The sequence below is a fragment of the Elaeis guineensis genome, chromosome 11 (assembly GCF_000442705.2).
Source record: "Elaeis guineensis isolate ETL-2024a chromosome 11, EG11, whole genome shotgun sequence".
NCBI lineage: Eukaryota > Viridiplantae > Streptophyta > Magnoliopsida > Arecales > Arecaceae > Elaeis > Elaeis guineensis.
The window spans coordinates 103,153,188-103,169,398 of record NC_026003.2 but is presented as its reverse complement, the minus strand read 5'-3'; the positions used below and the strand labels follow the sequence as shown (position 1 = coordinate 103,169,398).

At 34.4% G+C, this 16,211-nt stretch overlaps 1 long non-coding RNA gene and 1 pseudogene across 1 annotated transcript; both read left to right on the top strand.

Annotated features, from left to right (window-relative positions):
* Positions 1-9,693: 9,693 nt before the first annotated feature.
* Positions 9,694-12,149, top strand: LOC114914637 (uncharacterized; annotated as a pseudogene).
* A 34-nt stretch (positions 12,150-12,183) lies between these two features.
* Positions 12,184-13,375, top strand: LOC114914632 (uncharacterized). The gene is made up of 3 exons (XR_003802179.2): positions 12,184-12,455; positions 12,578-12,652; positions 13,154-13,375. It is a non-coding gene; the product is annotated as an uncharacterized lncRNA (long non-coding RNA).
* The last annotated feature ends 2,836 nt before the right edge of the window (positions 13,376-16,211 follow it).

The following is a 16,211-nucleotide window of genomic DNA, read 5'->3' as shown; positions in this document are numbered from 1 at the left end:
TTCGGATGATCTAATCAGGGTTGACAGTTTAACCCTGAGTCGTCCTAAACACAGGGGTCAAAAGGGATGAATTATACAGTAACCATATTCACGTAGGTTCTGAATATTATGATTGTGACTATTCGATCTATCCGGACGTCGGGTATCATTGCTAGATGGTCACTTCAATTAGTATAGAAATTGATTCCTGTGCTACCGACTTAGGTTCGAACCTGCGGGGTCACACACATTAGAGGTTCCTATCTGATCTGATGGATGATGAAGAGTCCTAATGCTCGTGGACTTTGAGTCCTATGTGTCTGTAACTCTGTGATCGAGAATCAGGATTCTCTAATCATGAGTTCCATACATTTTGGGTACCGGGGTCAAGAGTCCCACTGGTTTGGGATTTTTTGATCAGGGTTTCATATCGATGGACTCTGATGCCCGATTGTCCATTGGATTTGGACTCAGTATTTATGAGAGATTTAATTAATAATTTGATCACTAATTAACTCAATTTGATTGAATAATTATTTTTGGATCAAGTCCAATTGAATTGGATTCAGTTGGGTTTGACCCGATTAGGTTAAGTGTTGACCTAATCGCCAAGGTAATTTGGTCCCTGATCTGATCAGGAGTTGAGCTTAGTCAATTCTTGATTTGATTAAGATTTTATTGAGCCTAATTAAGCCTAATTATGTTGGGTTTAATTTAGTCTAATTGTGTCTAACCTATTTTAAATATGGTTGGTTCAATTGGATTTCAAACCACCTTGACTAATCTCCCTGCGCCACCTCACTTCACATGCCCCATTTGAATTCACGAGAAACGAGTTCTCGTGAATTTCTCCCATGCAGAAGCCATCCCACACCCCTTCTTTGTGTGCCATTTTGAATGGATAAAGATGAGATTGGTTGGCCATTCAAATTCAAAAGATATTTGAATTTGAATGGATAACAAATCTCTGCGCCCACCCTTTATTTTGTGCGCTACTTCTTCCACACGAGAAAAGATTTCTCATGAAAATTATCCATGCACAAAGTAACCCACGCTCCTCTCTTCTCACGCCAAGAGTGGATAAACATGAGTTGGTTGGCATTTGAATTCAAATTCGATTTGAATTCAAATGAACAACCACTTTTCTTTATCCTCTCACGCGGAGAAAACGCTGCAAAGACGCGTTTCTCACTGTTTTTAAAAGGAAGAGAAGATAAGGCATGCGCTAATCTGATCCTAGAGAGAAGGGTGGCATGAGAAAGCTTTCCTGCGTGAGAAAAGAAAAGAAAAGGAGAGAAAAGAAAGAAACAGAGTGGGCGCAAGTTTCTTCGGTGAGTACCCTAGGGTTTTGGCCTAGGGTTCGGGAAGTGAGAAGGTGAGCTACGAGTGTCGTGAGCCCACCAAACTTCAGGATGAGATTCATCAACCTCTCAAGCACCTCTGCTAATGATCCAGAGCATCTGAAGAGTCGACAGATCAAGATCGAAGGAGTTCGATCAACATCGGTCGTCGAAAGGGTTCTGCCACGAACTAGCATTCGTGAAGAGCCGATCAGATCGGGAGCTTCGTGTAGATAATTTACAGAGGTCAGATATACTGTGTGACTATGTTGCGATGATCAGATCCTTCCGACGGTGATCAAATTATGGCGATCGACTATCCGCATAAAGGTAATGTATTCTGAACACATAATAGTAAAATGTTTACTGTAGAAGTTTGAATTTCAAATTTAAATGCATGCTATATATATCATATTTAGATCCTTGTGTAGTATTAATACATGTTAGTTAATTAGATTAATTAACAATTTTCACTGTAAAATAGTAATTTTAAAAAAGTTTTAAAATTACCGTTTTACCCCTGCACAGAAATTCACTTCAGTGCTGTGGTCCCACCGATGTCATGCACCTCACCTAACAGTTATTGGTAACATGCACACCGATGCATGGATAACTCTTTGCCCAGGTGCTTCTCTAAGCATGTTGCAGCGACTTGATCTCTAAGTTATGTGGGCTCATGTAATAGTTATTGACCATACTCTTTAGTTAAATCTAACCCACCGTTCACTAGCAGGTGCAAAGCCGTCATTGGATCCCTTACCTAATAGTTATTAGGCCTAACCCTATCCTTACCTAAGAGCAACTCTTTGCTAATAGAATGGTTGCGTGTTTTTAGTATAACTGAACCATTATGGCTAGTCGAAAATAATCAACACCAGTACCACACCTACACATCTACAATGATGGAAGATCTATGGACTTAATATTTATGAAGAGATTTAGATTTAGATCTCATCTAATCAGTCATCATATGATCGATCTAATTAGCATGGGTCAAACTAAACTGCCAAGCAACCTTATTCAAGCTCAATCTTCTAAATTGGTCAGATAAGTAGAGATCGATGGGGGTTTCCCGTTGCTTTTCTTAAACACCAATAAATTGATCAGATCAACGAACAGAACCAATTAAATAACCATCTCTTAATTACTTATCTGAGACATCAATAGGTTAATTGATCCAAATAGGTTAGCTTAAGCGAATCAGGCTCAAGCATCGAGCCGAATTAGGTCCTTAGGCTAATCGATTCTACATATGGGATTTAATCGATTTGATCAACAATAATTATATGATCTTAAAACTTAATTGATCTAATCTTAATCAATATTTGACTCAATTTGATCAATCACTTAATTGAATTAGACCCATCATGTTCACATCAAAAATTCAAGATGCAATCTAATTACATGATCTAATTTTTGATTTACCCATGATCAAAATTCTTATACACAAACATAAATTTTAGATTTTAAAATCAAATTTTTGATCTAAATTTTTTACATGAAAGATAAATTTTAAATCATGAAACTATTTTTCAAATTTAACATACAAGCATATATCTCATATATGTATGTAAAATTTAAATCTAAACAAAATTTAGATTATAACATGATATCATATATCTCATATACAAATTATGAATCATATTGAAAATAATTTTTAGACCTAAATATAAAATCATATATCTTATACATGAATCATAAATCAGATTAAAATAATTTTCAGATTTATGCAAGCATCTATATATCACATATATATAAACTAGAAATGGATCTGGATCAAATTTCAAATTTATGCATGCCTTCACATATCAAATATATGAACTAAAAAATAAATCTAAAATAAATTTTAGATTCAAAGCAATTATCTATACATCTCATATATCAAAAAAATCAAATTTTAAAATTTTTTTCAAAAACATGTATATCAATTTCATGCATATAAAACTCATGGCTCTGATACCACTATTGAAATTTTATGTCAGGGCATGCATGTATGTTTCAAATTTTTTTTTTTAAATAATATAGTAGAATAAAAGATTAAAATATTTTTTAATCTAAATCATGCATGCATAAAATAAAGAACACAAAAATCTACTTCATATGCTGAAATTGAACATATACTGAATTTTATGCTGAAATTAAATATGTGATCGAATCATATACCTATTTCATAATTTCATTCTTTGAATCTAGATCTGGAAGAAAGTAGATTCTCTCTTAGTTGTGTAAGTATCCGACCGCTACAGATATTCACTCAGGATCAGCCTAGAACAGACCTCTATAGTATTGATCTTTCTTCTTCAAGAACGATCACCCTACGAATCTGAATGAAGTCTGGATCGCAATCAACTCCTTGATCTTTTTCTTGATCTTTTTCTTCTTTTTTTTTCTTGATTATGAAGCAACCAAGGTCTGAAAATCAGCTACCAAGTGGGATGCCCAAGCTCCTTTTGAGTGAGGAGATGGAGGACATCCAAACCCCTTTGGGCGTAGGAACTAGAAGGGAGAAGAGAGGAAGGCATGGAGAGACTTTTAGGAGGCGTGGGGTTGCTGAAAATCTAATGCTTAGAGCCTTAAAGAAGATCTCTTTAAATAGATAAAAAGTTTGAATCCTATTCAAAATCAAGTAGCCTCTTAATACAAGTTCTATTTGCATTAGAAATCCTTATAGCCTTAGATATTTGACCCCCTTTAAGAGATTCATTAGGTGCCAACTATTGGAGCCTTTTCATCTACTTTCTCACACGTCACATGGGGCTTAGGGGATGCCCCTTGCTGGTCCCACATGCCCTCTATCATGTGGGTACGTCCAACTTGATCAAATCAAGTGGCACCCCAATGCAAATAATCAAGGGAATTGATTAAGGGTTTAACCCTTAATGCATTTGATCCAAAACTCTAGACACCCAACAATTAGAGCCTAATGAATTTAATTTATTAAGATTATTAGTAGATAATTAACTCGAATTAATCTTATCAAATAAATAATTCAAGTGCAAAAAGAAAATTGGGTTCAACCATGTGCTAGTAAGGTTATCCTAAACCCAATAAGATTTTTCTAAACCCAATTAAAACTTCATAAGTCCAATTGCTTATTTCAGATCTAATCCTTTATTATGTGATCCCATAGATTCAATTCTATCTAGTAGTGAGATATACAATGATCTCTATCATAGTATCATTGAAACTCTTTTCAATGGATCGAAATGATTTCACTCTAACTCATCAAGGATTGTTGATCTGAATAATCCTAGTAAGCTCTCATAATCCATCAGTGACACCTAGCAGTATGTAGCGGTAATCTAGTAGAACTAAAATAGAATCTCAAAATGTAGTTCACATATAATTCAGTCTCTCTATCGTGAGTCCCAACTAGATGGCAGGTCATGGATAAATTGTCGAACCTCATCATCAGTTATATGATAGATTTGATTAGCTCAAATTCAATTATGATTCTTATAAAAAAAATTTTCATCAATCACACTGTTATGGCTACAAACTCTCGGACCTAGTCTTTCAAATTTTATAGAACTATTCCTCTCTATCAAAGTCGATAGATTCTATCTAGATGCGATCCTACTCCTACAGTGGATCGACTATCACCAACATTCACTACAAGGTATCATTGAAGCCATGTTCATGTGTCAGTCAAACTCCAGTAGCCTCACTGCGAGCAATCGTACCATCGCAGATTAAAAGATCATTCATAACTACATCATCGAGACAATCACTGACGATCGAGTAGAAACTCAAGTGATATCTCGTATGGTTACACTCAGTACTAATTGTTCTCTAACAACTATCCACACTCGTCGCTCAATGTCTCTACGCTATAGACCAAAAACTCATCTATCTCGAAAGAAACGATCTGTGTACCGATCTATCCAGATCGATCACCGTCCTCATGATGATACTATGATCGAGAGTATTTAGAAATTTTATACGTGCCTCTAATTCTTAACACTTTAAGAATATGTATCGAAGTATTAATTTCATGGATGATTCAAGGACATATCACTCTTGAATAAAAATCAAACTTATCCTTTTATTGATCAAATCAATATGTTAAGTATAAAATTATGCTCTAGATTTATTACATTGTGTCAGTCATATTGGCTTCTAGGACATACATCTAACGAAAAGATGAAAGAGAACTCATTATTTCTTGATATTTCTCTTACAAAAAGAAATATGTGCAAATAGATAGCTGATATCACCAAAATCTTCTTTCAAGAACTATAAATAAAAAAATAGGGATAAATTAATTCGGAGGCCACCTTTATCATATTATTTTGGAATAACCTCATAGCAAAACACTCAATAAAGATTTAATAATATTTAGAAAAAATAAAAAATAATAATATGTCAAGATAGCTTATTCTCAAAATTGGGATAAATAAAGAAGTGTATATAGCTTCCTATTGTGAAACATGCAATGCCCTTGGAAAGGACTTACTCTGGATCATGATTGATATTCATGTCATTAGCTGATAACAAAGTACTCAATCATGCATGAATTTCTTAGTCCATAATAATTTCAATAGTTAACTTAAAAAAGATATCACATAGACTATCTAAAACAAAATTCAAAGTTATTCTAGTCACTCTATGTGAAACCTGATCAAACAAAGTACCTTAGGTATGTCTAATTTCTTCAAAGCTTATCCTTCTCTTTTTAGTATTTTCACTCTTTAAAATTCTCTATAAATTTAAATCATCGATATACATTATGGTAATAAGAGAATATCTAAGATAGGCAATACTAAATATGATCTGAATGATCAAATCTAAAATTTAAATGAATGTAGTTTTGTATGCCGGTTCCTCTAAATGCCAAGGTTTAAATTCATATGGCTCTATACCTTTTCAGGCTCAAAATTTAACTAGTCTTCCGAATAAAATCTAATTTGAATAACAAAATCTTAAATTTAAATGAATATAAATCTTAAAATCAATCAACAAATGTAATCCATAATTTTAAATTTATTTTTTTAGTTACCAATTTTTTAAACCAAATACGTATACACACGTTTTAATTTCATACAACCAAAATGGCCAACTTTATTTGTGTTGATCTTTGGATATTTTTCATACCATATATAATAAATTTAAATATTTCTATATATTTCAATATGAAATCTTAAATTTAATCTCAGAAATCTCCAAAATAATCTTTTTCTGAGGAATTAGGGTTATTTAACTAATATAATCCACTTTATTTTTTAATTTTCTAATAAAACAAAGCAAACTATCGAATAAAAATTACTCAGTCAACAATAATACAACAATGCAACAAATAGATAACTTGATTCAAACATATACTTTTGAACTCCAAATTGATCTAAAACTTCAAAATGCAATAGAAGCCATCACAAAATTTCCTCTATCATTAATAAGTAGAGCAAAAAATATAATTAAAATCTAGAAGTGTGAAAATGTGAAATAAAAATCCACTCAATAACATCAACTGTAACTCTAGATACAGATGGAAAGAGGTTCAGCTTAGTCAAAACAGAGCATTACTCAGAGCATGAGAGATAGAATGGGTTAGTTGAGGTCGTCACATTCTCCGGCCTTCACCATCATCAAAGCATACCATTGGATCCCGTTTGACTACCGTCACTACCTAGAGTGAAGAGCTAAAAGGAGTCCTAGGCTGATGGAGAGCACAGGCCTTCAATGGGACTTTAGCTAGGGCTTTTCTTTTTTTTTCTTTTTTATTTAGAATTTAAAATTTGGGGTGAATTTAAAATTTAAAATTAAAATTTATTTAGATTTGGGATTTGTCCCTCGGATATTCGCTATCCAAACTTGATTATCAGATGAATGAGATGATTTGAGCCTTAAATCTTTAGACACATTTGCCGCTCCTAGCCTCCCACGCAATTGAGAATCTCCAGAATGGAAAAAAAAGAAATGAAATACCCAACACAAAACCCTAGCCATTGTCTAAGCTTCCCCTTCGGCCACTCCAAGCCTCCCACCCGATTGGGACTCCTGAGGATGAGAAAATAGTGGAAAAATGGAAAAACATAGGAAAAATTGATGAAAATAGAGGAAAGATGGAAAAAAAATTAAGGATGAGAACTTCCCCACATAGATGATCATTCCCTTTTCCTTTACACTTCTTGTTCTATTCATTTCATTATCTTTTCAGAGATCCATGGCAAAGGAGAGCACTTGAGAGAGATTAGAGGGGGTTTCTTAGGTTCCGATTGGGTTTCTTTCTCATGCATATGGGATTTTGTGTGAGTTGGTCCCTTGAGGTTTTGAGAGCTTTATCTTGGTGGAAGTATGATATTTTGTAGAGTTTGAAAATTTTTGGTCAAAAGGATTCTCTAAAAGCTACAAGATTTTCAGTTTATGGGGCCCTATTCTCATGATATGATACAGGGACTAAGAGACCGGTGAGAAGTGGTAGCAAGGAGCAAAAAAAAAAAGCACTGCCATTGCTTGGGGAAAAAACAAAACCCACCCAATTCAGACTCCTGAGAATGGAAAAAGCAGAGGCAAAACTAGGGAAAAATATGGAAAAAATCAATGCAAACAAAGGAATTAAAAGGCAAAACCATTTCCCATGTAGATTGATCAATTTTTTTTTCTTTTCCCCTTTTTTTCCCTTTCATTTCTTTCTCTTTTTTGGAGATCTATGGGAAGGAAAGCACCCGAGGGAGATCGGAGGAGAAAGTCGATGTTGGTGATAATGAGGAGGAAGGCGATGGTGGAGACTGGTGGGAGATGGCGATGAAGAGAGCCGAGAGGAGATCGGCATCTCTGGGAAGGAAAGCACCTGAGGGAGATTGGAGGGAAAAGGCTGATACTATTGATGATGGGGAGGAAGATGATGACGGAGACCGATGGGAGGTGGCAGTGAGGAGAGCAGAGAGAAGGTAGGCATCGTGAGAGCTTGAAAAGTTTCAAGAGTACTCGAGAGAGGTTCAAAGGAAAAAAGATAAAAACACACTGCTGAAAAAAAAAGGAGATTTTAACACCCCATGCATTTGTGGACCAAACTTCAACTTTCAAATCTTGTTGATCAAACCTATAACTCCCAGTACATTAGAAATAGGAATTTAAGTTTAAGCCCCTCATGAGATAAAAGTACCCCCCAATCAAATATGGTAGTCTCCCTACTTCTCCTCTTCCCGATGAGTACCTTCGACGACCTTTTTCAGCATGATTTTACTCACGCTATCGATGGCAGAGGCTACGGTGCTATTCTGTGGCCTTCTCTTCGACAGTAATGATGATGGAGGTGGTGGACACGAGTGGAGGCAAGACCCATCGATAATTTTCTCTCTCTCTCCCTCTCTTCTTTCTTCTATTTTCTCTCTTTTCCCCCTCTCTTCTCTCTGTGGATTTTAGCTGTTTCAATCGGCACATTATTAGAGCAGGGGTTTTTTTACTTATGAATGGGACTGCAGGAATGCTCATTGTTTGCTTTAAATAATCAGTCGGTACTACTTATGAATTGTTCACTTACTTAGTGTGGGTGTTCTCTTACTTATGAATGGATTCTCTAAATATAATCAATCGGTTTAATCACATGAATGCTCATGGTTTGTTTTAAGTAACCACATGAAAATATAGTTGGTTGCAATCAAGTTGATGGTCGGTATGGGGATTAAAAAATAGCTGATGAAATTGCAATGATTAAGATCTACTAATAAGATCTAGTAATATAAGATGCAATCTAGCTCCTCAGTAAGAGAGTCTTTGTTGATAAACAAAAATATCAAACCATTATTCAAAAAAGAAAAAAAAATATTGGAAAGAGTAATGCTACTAAAAAACTATCTAGAAAATAAAAATACAAAGTCCTACCAATCGTTTGTCCTCTTTTCTAAAAATTTGAAACTTTTTAAAACTTATAAATCTTATTTTAATGATGTCTCCATGCTTCGAAAAAAAGAAATGTACATTCTCCATCTCACATAAGCCCTATAGAAGAAAATTTGCATACCCACTATACATACACAAAACTCTAGTATGAGTTTATAAAAATATGAAATTACATAAGTTTGTAAAGTAACTTAGACCAATGTTGTCAGAAGGGACCACCCAACCGTTACCCAATTGCCAACTCGGTGATACTAGTAGGTGAAGCAGGCACCTAAAGCTTTAGCCTAAGCACTACCCAGTAAGGGAGTACACATGCCAAACATGAGCAAACTCTGATTTGCTTGAGCTCAGCCCAAGATCCCACATGCACAAGTTGAGTTTAAACCATATTCATATGTATTTGATTTTGTTAGTCAAAATTAGCTTTTATGATAATGTAATCTAATATGTATCCTTTGAATTTGACTTGTGATGTAGTATTATGATACCTAGTTCAAGGAAAACCAAAGAATTTTGTATTGATTCGACGAATATGGCAAATGGAATGTGCTATTTCAACTACTATGTCAAGATTATGGTAATCCTTACGGAGTCCATATCTGAGGTGAAGAAGGCAAGGGTGGTTGCAACTCCATTTGGCTATTTGCTCTAAGTTCCATACATCAAGTAAAGTAGGCCATTATTGGATGCATTGCTCTCCCTTTGGGATGATGAGAAGGAAGGCTTTAGGTTGGGTAAGATTGTGATTTTTTTTGTGGGGATTGACATTGCTCTCATCCTTGGTTTGAGGGCTACGAGTGATGAGATTGAATTGTATCAGAAGGGGAGGGTTCAGTCAGACCTCATCATCCGATTTTTTGATGATGACCACAAAAAGACTACAAGGGATTTAGTTAAAAATAAACTGATGTCTCTTGTTGAGGTCTGGGTTATAGGATATGGAAGACTTTACTAAGTATTGGATTCTTTATTTTTTTATAATTATTCTTTTTCCAACTATACACTACCATGTTCTTAAGGCATTAGGTTCATATCTTGATGATTTGGACCATCTAGGATCATATAGTTGGGGTCTTGTAGTATTTTCTTTTCTTTGATAGTAAATCCCTGGCCTAACAAAGAGTATGCGCATAAGGAACACGATCGGAAGAGGCTCTGCTGAGTATATGGATGGATGTATGGTGGCTCTAATGGTAAACTTGTCTATGTTTATTTTTAATTTAATTATTTGATAGTCAATCTAATATGGTATCAGTTACTTTAACATGGTACATAATTAATCTAGCATGATACATAGTTAATATAGAATGATACAAGTTAATTTATTATGATACACAGTTAATCTATTATAGTACACAGTTAATCTATATTGGTACATAGTTAATCTATATTAGTACAGAGTTAATCTATTATAGCATATAGTTAATCTATATTGATACACAATTATTTTATTATGATACACAGTTAATTTATTATAGCACACAGTTAATCTGTATTGGTATATAGTTAATCTATTATAGTACACAGTTAATTTATTATGGTATATAGTTAATCTATATTGGTACACAGTTAATCTATATTGGTACACAATTGATTTACTATAGTATACAGTTAATCTATATACATTATCATAATATATAGTTAATCTATTATAGTATATAGTTAATCTAACATTATTTTGGTATGATACACAGTTAATTTATTATGGTAAATAGTTAATCTAATATTATTTTGGTATTGTATACAGTTAGATTCCTTTAAAATATAATACTTATATTGCTTTATTTATGCAGGTATGGGTTGTTGAGCATGCCAACAGTCTACTTAGAAACCATAGACCATCATTCATTTATCCCCATCTCTTACGTTGGAACAACATCCCGTTCCCTCGCAAGGTGGAGGCGATCACCGAAGCTATAAAGAAATTGAAAAGATTTGAGATATTAGTTTTTGTATCTGACATCATAAATATTTTAATTGAAGCATAACTAAATTTTTTTGTCCTTGATAGGTGATTCAAAGGATAGAGCCTAAGGAGGATGAGGCACACCTCCTCTCACAAGGAAAGCCACAGCTTGCAATTTCGATACAGGGGCTGGCATGTACAAAAAATCTGATTTTTTTCTATTTTTTGTACTTCATATTAGTTACATAACTTACATATTATTTTCTATTTGGCACGCACATGCTATGTGCTGGTATATAGTAAAATCCACCTCACACACACTTATAATGCCTTTGCAGATAATTAATATTTAGCTACATTCTTTTTTATTCGTTGTAGTATATAATTGTCTTTATATGGTATACACTTATTTCCATTTAACACATAGCTGTTATGTGCCGGCATGCTATTTGGCACAGTATATTTAAATGGCACACTTAAAATTTTACTATATGGGAACACATATAGCTCCTCATTGTACATTACTTATTGCATATAATCTTTAAGATTTTTTGTGATTTTTCAGGTTCCATCATCTAGCCAGCCCAGATGGCATCTAATTAATGTTTTAGAGACTTATATGACAATAGTTGAGATGTCCTTAATTAGTCATGGTTTTCACTTAGAGAACCCTCAACCCATCAAGGATGTCGTAGCAGAGGATGCACGGATTCTTGCCTTCTATAAGAGTCTTTCATGTATTAAGAAGATGCTCCGCGATAAGAATTTAATGCCCGCAGATGACATTGCAGGCATGAATCCAGATCCTGCTGAGGTGAGTACGATGCTGTAGTTATAATACAAAAATTTTGATACGATGTTATTCTTGACCAAAATAATCTTTATTATTAGGTGAGGGTAGAGCATTCTTTTGCAGGTGAAGAGCCCCATCCTGCTGAAGTTGCCCTTACTATACCTCATAGTAGAGAAACGGTGGAGGTAGTTATCATTAATTTATGGTCAAAGATATGGTTTTTTTATTATAATATAAATACTTATTATGTCCAACATATTTATTCTTATCGGGTCAGTTTCGTGGCTGAAGTTGAGTATGAGAAAGAATACGCCACCGTGAAACATGTGTCCTCATTATGCAGATGAGTGAAAATGGGAGCTCATGAGAGATAACCAATGGAGAAGGGAAAGGCCATATCATACCTTCCCAAGACCTACAAACATGCAAGGAAGAAATAATAAGAAAGGAACATAAGTGAAGGAAGCATGGCCGTATCCATCAATAAGAGTGATCCAGATGCTCATCGGTCTTCATTTTTGGAGCCTATCACTACTACACTGATGGAGCTAAGTCAATCTGTTAAGAACCAAGGAGATCCATCCCTCCTAGAGAGGTTTAAATTTTTTTCATATATTAATTTTTAAATCACTGTGATGTTTTTTGTCTTTGTATTATGTGCTTGTATGACATATATTAAACATTCAATACGCTTATGTACTCAAAATTTTCTTATAGATGTTGAAACATCGATATTGACAAATAGGCCAATACGATTGGCATAGAGGCACACCTATCATGGGAAGGAGAAAGGTATACCCATTATTTCTTAAAGCATTAATTGATTTCTATGTTGACAATGATCACTCTAAGTAAGTCAATAGAATATTTTTTTTTCCTCTATCTCATTATTCATCAAGAGTTCTTTTGTTAATACCAGTATGTTTTATGTAACGAGACTACCTGGGAGGATCAAAATACATCTAAATCTTCTTGCACATGTCATGTATTGGATCAGCTCCTTAATAATGGGCCGCTACGCAGTGATGTATAAAAATTAACTACTCACCTGTTTTCCTTGCTCCTGTGTTTTTTTGGTCTTAACAATTTTTTTTTTTTGATTATGTACCACTCATTAATGTATACTTCCATATTATGGAGCTATTCCATATAGAGTATAGGGAGTCCATGGAGAATGTTGCTTTGTTTTTGCTTTATGAGATATAGGTATGAAATTTATCAGAAGCATACATTTTATTTTTAAGCAATGGATCTTACGAGTTACCCATGTTCTTCTTCTCTTTTTTGGTGTAGACTGTTGTGCTTCAATGCCTTTCAGGGGTCATTAAGGTGATCTCTAAAGTCACCAATTAGATCATAGATTCAGCACAACCAAATATACAGAAATGGATAGCTAATATCCGGTTATCAGATCTCGAGCACTATAGGTACTTGTTCATACTGACGAATACAGCATGGCATTGGTACCTCTTAGTTTCAAGTTTAAAGGAACAATGCTTTGACTGCTACAACTCGATGTGGAGCTTCAATGTATCAGATAATGCCAATAAATATATGTGTAACGTTGTTCCACATTTGTTTATTACTTTTATTTGTAACAACATCTATAACTAATGTATTGTATTTCGCACCATATGTGTGTAGGTAACATTCATGCATTTTTGGTTGTCAGAATGAGTAGGATTCAATATCCCTAAAGTTTAAGTTTGATATGTTCGTGACTGTCTGTAGTAGAGCTATGATACCGTAGATTGTGGAGTAAATATGCTGATATTTATAGAGATCCTCACAAGAGATAGCTTGAGACTATTGCGCGATGATTTTAAGAATACGTCATTATATAAGAGTTGGGTTGCAAAAAATATTTTGTTCCATGGATACTGTGTTACATATAAAAAATTTTGGGCATGGTGTGAGATCAAGAAGATGCCAAGTACAAAAGATTCGGACATCATGGTTGTGTAAACAATCTTGATAGTTTATGTTAATTGTAAATTTCATCCTTGTACTGATTTGATACATATTTTATATTTAATATCATCCAAATTTTTTCTACAATATGACATGTTGGAATGTGCACCATGTTAATTTTATAATCACTGTGTATGTGCTGCAATGTAACTGTTTACTATACAATATTCAGTATGTACCAGGTTAATTTAAGTGTGTACCAGTTAAACCGCTCTACTCATGTATGCCGGTGCCGGAGGCATCATTCCTTAAAGATGAAACTTCAACTTCTACCTGTTTAAGTTCAATGTATATCTACATGCAGCTTCTCTTAATGCATCAGCTTTCCTTTCAGACCAGTTAAAATACTTCAAAATAGCTCTCTCATCAGCATGTGCAACATTAAAGAAGCAATTGATATTATATAAGCAAATATATTATAAGCAAAATGATACTAATATCATTTAAGTAATTGATATCATGTTCTAATTCGGCAGTTTCAGGCTCCTCGTTACCCAATGGATGTTAGATATAGTATAAGCTGATTAGCCAAAATTACTTTATGGGATTAAAGTAAACTGACCCTGTACAATAAATGATAGAATCATTTATTGTATGTATGTGTGTATGTGTGGTGTGTGTATGTATGTATATATGTATGTATGTGTGTGTGTGTATGTATGTATATATGTATGTCTGAGGATCATCAATTATTGTTTTAAGAAGCCTCTTAATTGGAATATTGCACAGCCAAGGATCATGAGTAAGCTTAATTTGCTGTCCAGTACCTATTTGCCAGCAAAAGCTATGTTTAACAATTCAAGAGGCTTGGCAGACTTGTCTCCAAATTGCTAAACGTTTTTATTTTCTAGTGTAGTCATGCTTTTTTAAATGAACCAGCAAAGTTGTACTTGGCAATAACAGTACGAGGCCACAGGGATAACGGGTGAAGAACAACCTCGGCAGCTAAATGGGCCATGAGTGCTGACTTCCTGTTTCTCAAATCTTGAATACCCAGACCACCACAAGACTTCCGTTTTCAAATATTGTTCCGGCTATGAGATGAGGCCCTCTAGTACCCACCTCATGACCCCAAAAGAATGCCTGAGGGCTATTGAATTCTATCCATAGTGTTAAAAGGAACAGAAGATACAAAGGCATAGAAGTGAGAATGGCTGTAGCAAAACCAGCCTACTAGCTTGACCCAAACACTTTCATTTCCATCCTTGCATTTTGTTGATAATCTTCTCCACAAGAGTGCTAAAATCAAAGACCTTCAATGCTTGCCAGAGATTGGCACACCAAGGTAGTTGAAGGTTCCTATGTTCTGACTGATTTCCAAAATCTGTAAAATCTGTTGTTGTATTGTAGACTTCAATTTGGGGCTAAAAAATATATTTGACTTCATCAAGTTGACATTTTGCCCAGATTGTATACATGGCTATGTATTTGCTTTCAGGAACAAACATCTATTCCTGTATGTGAAAAGGATGTTGTTAGTACCATATCGAGGAAACAAACTAGAAAAAAAAAAAAAAAAAAGTGAACTTTTTATGTTTCACCACAAAGCAAGAAATTTTAGTGATCATGCATTCTGAAGTCACCCTAGATGTTTAGCTAATGTACTTCAATTTTGTGCTGCGATACTTCAATTGTGTGCCATGATACCCCTTGTGTGCTACGATACTCCAATCACGTGTCATGATACTTCAACTAAATATCGCGATACTTTAACTATGTGCCACGATACTTCAACTACGTGCCACGATACTTCAACTGTGCCATGATACTCAACTGTGTACCATGATACTTCAACTATATACCATAATATTTCAACTATGTACCATGATACTTCAACTGCATACCATAATACTTCAACTGTATACCATTATACTTCAACTGTCAGTATATGAATTTTGGCTCATAACTTTTCTATCTTAGATGTTGTACATGTTAATGAAATTTTGTGATGGTAGGTCACCTTGATGAAGAAAATCATGCAAGGATGTGAATTACTTGGCTGCTGTCTCTTACTGCTACTACTACTCCTTCCATGAGACTCTGCTAATACTTATCTCAAACTCTCCTTAAATCCTAGGTTTCTACCATAGAAACCTTATTTCTTATATTTAGTATATATAATATATATAACGAGAAGGAAATACATCATTTCTTTTGCATGTATGCATTTATTTTTTGGTGTTAACCCTTACACAATCCTCTTTAATAAGAAGGGATCTTAGCTTGCATTCTCAGGAGAGCTAGTTTCAGCCAGGTTTAATTGAATTGGATCCCTAAGTTGAATTAGATTTCTTTAAATGATACGTCAACTACGTGTCAGGATCTTGGTTTTAGTTTTGAAAATATTAGTAGTAAGTTTCTACGATACTTCAACTGCATG